The sequence below is a fragment of the Nannospalax galili genome, unplaced genomic scaffold (assembly GCF_000622305.1).
Source record: "Nannospalax galili isolate Female #2095 unplaced genomic scaffold, S.galili_v1.0 scaffold1488, whole genome shotgun sequence".
In the NCBI taxonomy this organism is placed as follows: Eukaryota; Metazoa; Chordata; class Mammalia; order Rodentia; family Spalacidae; genus Nannospalax; species Nannospalax galili.
In genome coordinates, this window is record NW_008358859.1 from 2904038 (window position 1) to 2909908 (window position 5871).

The following is a 5871-nucleotide window of genomic DNA, read 5'->3' on the forward strand; positions in this document are numbered from 1 at the left end:
GTTAGTGGACACCTGTAATCCCAGACAGAAGGATTATCTACCCAGGTAAGTTAGTGGACACCTACAATCCCAGACAGAAGGATTATCTATCCAGGTAAGTTAGTGGACACCTGCAATCCCAGCATTTAGAAGCAGTAATAGGAAGATCAGGAGTTTCTGACTAGCCTATACTGCATATTATTGGATCTTCCTAAAATGCTTGAATAACACAGCCCAGAATACTTAAGCCAGACCACCGCAGTCTAAAAAAAGGCAGGGCAGGAGGGGAACACTGATGCCTTAACAAAGAATTCAGCAAGTAGCCAAGTAGGAGAAACAACAGAGAACCTCTGGAGAAGAGGCAGCTCGGTGTACTACAGGCTGAGCCCAGCACAAGGAGGGACGCAGGACAGTTCACACATCCTACCTATAAAGCATGCCCTTCCCAATCCAACAGACCCAGGCTAGGACTGGGGTAGACAGGATCTAGGGCTCCAAGGACTGACAGAGTAGAGGTTGAGGAATAAATACTGGGCAATCTGGGAGGTCAGAAGAAACCAGGTCACATTCTTTTTTTTCCTTAAAAAAAATTTATTTATTTATTTATTTAATTTTGGTCTTTTTGAGACAGGGTCTCCCTGTAGACCAGGCTGGCCTTGAACTCACAGAGATCCACCTACCTCTGCCTCCTGAGTGCGGGATTAAAGGCGTGCGCCACCACGCCCAGCCTGTTTCTTGTTTCTTAAGTAATAAAAGGATGAATATTTTAACTTCCAATGACCTGTACCTAGCAATATGGTCCTTTGACAGACTTCGTTAAACTTTAGTATTAACTTTATCCCAAACTGCACATTTTTTTCCTGGCACCCCCGCCCCATATTAATAAAGCTATTCTTTTTTCCTACACCTTTTTTTTTTTTCTTTTTTTAAAGACAGGGTCTCCCTATAGCCCCAGCTGGCCTGGAACTCATTCTGTAGACCAGAATGGCCTCAAACTCAAAGAGATCCACCTGCCTCTGCCTCCCAAGAGCTGGGACTAAAGGTGTCCACCACTATGCCCGGCTTCCTATACCTTTTTATAAATAAGAACTTAATGCCTAAATGTGTGGGCTCATACCTGTAATCCCAACATGTGGAAGGTTGAGGCAGGAGGAACACTGTGAGTCAAAGACAGCCAGGGCTACATAGTGAGTTCCAGGTCAATTCAAACTACAACAGTGAAACCCTCCTCAAAAAACATAACAAAACAACTTTGTAACTTTTGGAGATAGGATGGAGAGACAGGGACATGTAAGAAGTAAAGGGAATTTCTGGTTGAGGAACAAAGCCTCCAAATAAGAGTCAAAGACATTTTGGGAGGGCTGCTGAGAATGTTGGCTTCAAGTCTCTCTGACCCCAAGTGTAAGTTATTATAGACAAGAGACTCCAAGTTTAAGGTAGTATAGACAAAAGACGGGTATGTTTATTAACTTGTAGATGATACCATACTTCAGAGAAATACTAAATTAGTTCATATTCATAAACATTTAAGCTTTTACTTAGCATAAAAGCAATCAATAAACCAACAAAACTGCTGTTCACTAATGATAATCAGCTGACTAATAGTCTATATCTAATAAAATGAAATAAACAATGATAAACTTAAGGTCCTTCATCTCACTCAAAACTCAGTGGAGGGCTGGCACAATGACTCACAGGGTAAAGATGCCTAAGTCTGGACAACCTGAGGTTTGATCCCCGGGACCTACATGGAAAGAGAGAACTGACTCTTCCAAGTTTTCCTCTGACCTCCATATGTGTGCTATAACACACACACACACACACACACACACACACACACTAATTGATTTTAAAATGTGGTTTTTAAAAAAACCTTTAAGCCAGGTGTGGTGGCACATGCCTTTAATCCCAGCACTTGGGAGGCAGAGGCAGGCCGATCTCTGTGAGTTTGAGGTCAGCCTGGTCTACATAGTGAGTTCTGGATCAGCTGGGGCTACAGAGACCCTGTCTCAAAAAGACCCCCCCCAAAAAAAAATCAGTGGAAAAGCTCAAGGCAGGAAAGAAGTGGTCTGACAAAGGCAGATATACAAAGAAAAACCAAACAAACAATAAGAAAAAATGTGTTATGTACAAATTCACATGAGATGAGGCTTGGGGGTAACTGAGGGACTTGTTCCTTATGTATCAAGAGTTGTGGAATGTTGTTATTAGGCAAAGTGCCTCTTTTTTTAAAAAATTACTTTATTTTTTATGTGTTGTATGAGTGTATTGCCTGCACGTCTTTAAGTGTACCCGTGTTGTGCAACGCCCAAGGTCAGAAGAGGGCATAAGCATTAAACACCCTAGAACTAGAATTACAGACAGTTGTTAGTTGCCATATGGGTGCTGGGAAGTGAACCCAGGTCCTCTCCAAGAGCAGTCAGTGCTCTTAGCTAGTAAGTCATCTCTTCAGGCCCCAAGGTGCCTCTGTTACAACACTTACACCTAAGAATATCTAATACTACATCAATTTTTGTTTGTTTGTTTGGTCTTTCTTTTTGAAACAGGGTCTCCCAGTAGCCCTAGCTGACTTGGAACTCTCTATGTAGATTAGGCTGGCCTGGAACTCACAGAGATCCGCCTGCCTCTGCCTCCCAAAAGCTCTAGGATTAAAGGCATGCAGCACCATGCCCAGCTGCTAATACTACAACATGGAAGAAATTGGAGAACATTACCCTCATTCAAAGAAAACAGTTCAAAATAGCTACATATTCAAGCCCATTTATGTGAAACATTTAGAGTGGAGAAATCCACACACAGACTACAGGTGAGTGGTTGTCCAGGACTAAAGGAGAGGGTGCACAGACAGTGACTGCTAGTCAGTCAGGGTTTCTTTATGGGGTGACATAAATGTTCCAAGACTGATTGTGGTGATAGCTGCCTGAATCTTGAACACATTAAAAGACAGAATACTGCATGTTTTAAATTGGTGACTTATATAAAATTTGAATTATATCTTAATAAAGTTATATCAAAAAAGAGAAGAAATGACTACAGGGTCTGCCATAGTGGCCCACACCTATAATCCTGGGAGCAGGAGGCCGGAGGTTCAACAGAAACTCAAGGTCACCCTCAAGGCTACACAGTGGGTTCCAGGCTACATGAGACCATGTCCTATCAACTCTCGAGGTCCTCCAAAAGAGATGGCTAAAGGAATACTTGATGAAGGCTCATGAGGAAAAGCAGAGCTGGGGTCCAGACACTGAGGAGCTGAGCTAAGGGCAAGACAAACAGGGAGACTGAGACTCCTGTCACAAAGATTAAACAAAATGGCCAGGGGTGGTGGTGCATATTAATCCTGGAGCTCCAGAGGTAGACGCAGAGGCAGAGGCAGAGGCAGGCGGACCTCTGTGAGTTCCAGGCCAGCCTGGTCTACATAGTGTGTTCCAGGCCAGCTAAGACTACAGGGAGACCCTGTCTCAAAAAGAAAAAAACAAAAACGAAAGCAAGACAGACACATTATCAGAGGTTTTAACGTGTGTGACCTTGACCTCCCTGCATCCATGCCAGAGAACTAGTCCAAATAAGCAAAGTTACAGACTTCCTAAAACAACAAAATATTAAAGAATTGAAGTTCAAAGTTACCTTTACCCAATGATGTCAAGAATAAGAATAAAGCTTTGTACTTGCCATTAAAACAGCATTCCCTGGTACTTTAGAACAGAACTGAGTTTGGGCATAATGGGAGCCGTGAGTTTGGGCATAATGGGAGCCGTGCTGGTAGATTTCTATTTGTTTGTTCAGGTTTTGTAGACTGGACCTCACACCACAGCCCAGTCTGGCCTCAGTCTCCCTAGTGCTAGGGTTATGGACCTGCATAAAATCCAGGCCTGATTTTATGACAGTAAATTTCTAAACACTTCATTAAAAAAAAAAAAAAAAAAAAAAAAAAAAAAAAAAAACAAACAAAAAAAAACCTCAAAATGTTTCTAACTGGTCAAAGTAGTAAATAAAAGAAGTTGAAATCTATGTACAGTTGTGTTGACAATCAGCCCAGAAGGTCTCAGTTCTGTCAGAAAACCTCAACCACAAAGCCTTTGTCTACACCTTTTCCAATGCAGTAATTAGCAGCAAAAGCTGCAGTAGACGCCAATACCATTATTACATAAATAAAACACCAGCAACTGGGCCTGTCAAGATTGATTTATATGAGCTGCTGGTCTGAAATATATTGGATTTTCATGATAAGAAATTACATAGCATATCCACATTTTCCATTACCCCTTTCAACAACAAATCAAAAACCCTTCAAAAACAAAACAGAACCAAAAAACCACCATTCTACCTTGACCCAAGCCAGTAAGAATTACCCATTCAAAGTTGACTTGTAGGGATGGAGAACTACCACAGGAGGGAGAATCTAAGTAGAGTATGGTCTAGGGATCAAAGTCAGAAGGACACTACCCACAGTGCTCCAGCAAACTGCCATGGTGCCTTCACAGGAACTAAGAGACCCTCTACAAGCACTGCAAAGCTAAGCCGGGCTTGCAGAAGTCAATGAGGGCCACATAAGATGAACAGATGGAAACTCTGAAAAATACTCTATAGACTCACCTTTCAGAGTCTGAGAGAGTGAGATGAAGGGGCTTCACAGCAGGCTGACCTGCATACTCCACTATGCTAACTTCATAATGCCAAGTTCTGGAGGAACAGCTCTGTTATGGACTTGAGCCTGATTATTTATTCAATCATTCAACAAACATTTGGCATTTCTCTCTGTACCTGGCATCAGGGTAGGGCTCAGAAGACAAAGAGGATTAATACTTAACAGTTAACAAATTGTGGTATTTACAGACCAGAGATGAAACTCCATTAAACCACTGAAAGCCTTGAATCCTTTGTTGAAGGAGTTGTAGGTGTACATAAATAAGCAAACAAATATACACTCCCTTGAATATGTAAAAAGCTCAACCCTAATGTCTAACAGCCACCCAAATTTCGGGAAATAAAGCTGTCTGGTCTGAGGTATAATCTTTGCTGCACGATTATAAATTTTACTTATATAAAGTGAACACATATATGTTTAATGTTGGTGAGTAAAGGTAAACATAAAAATGACAACAAATTACTCACAAAGAGAAGTGAAAAGAAGTTTAAAGTGAGAAGGTACTTGAACCCCAACAATGAATTCAGTATCAATTTAATAAAAATAATTCAGCATAAAATAAAAGTCTGTTTTGTAAATGTGTGGCCAGCAGAGGTGGCTGATCAAACCCACCAGGATAAGAAAAGCCACCCATATGCTTCATAGCATTCAGTTTGCCAATTAGCTCTCAGCTGACTGTACAGCTGAGCCCACTACATCTACACATAAAGCAGTATCATCTGTATCATACAGAGAAACATCTCCACATAAGATAACAATGGAGCCTAGCAATATTACATTTATAGAGTTCACAATGTAAAGTACTAAAGCTACATGTGGTGACTCATCTGTAACCCCAGCATTTGAGTGGCTGAGAAGGACTGTCATAAGGTCAAGGCCAGCCCAGGCTACCCAGAAAATTCCAAGGCAGCCAGGGCTACAGAATGAGACCCTATCTTTTTTCTTTAATTTTATTTATTATTTTATTTTATATGTATGAGTATATTGCCTGCATGTATGTGAGTGCACCTGTGTCATGCAATGGCACGGAGGTCAGAAGACGGCTTTGGAGTCCCCTGAAACTGGAGTTAAGGACAGTTCGTGGCCACCATGTGGGTGCTGGGAATCAAACCCAGGTCCTCTGCAAGAGGAGTCAGTGCTTTTAACCACTAAGCCAGCTCTCCAGCCCAGCAGATCCTTTCTTAAAAACACCAAAAACAGCTGGGCGTGGTGGTGCATGCCTTTAATCCCAGCACTCAGGAGGCAGA

The 5871-nt window shown here is 41.8% G+C and overlaps 1 protein-coding gene across 8 annotated transcripts in view; it reads right to left on the minus strand.

The window, feature by feature from the left end:
* Rere (arginine-glutamic acid dipeptide repeats) overlaps positions 1-5871 on the minus strand; it is a gene marked incomplete at its 5' end in the record, with an annotated part of 132223 nt that overhangs the window by 117661 nt on the left and 8691 nt on the right.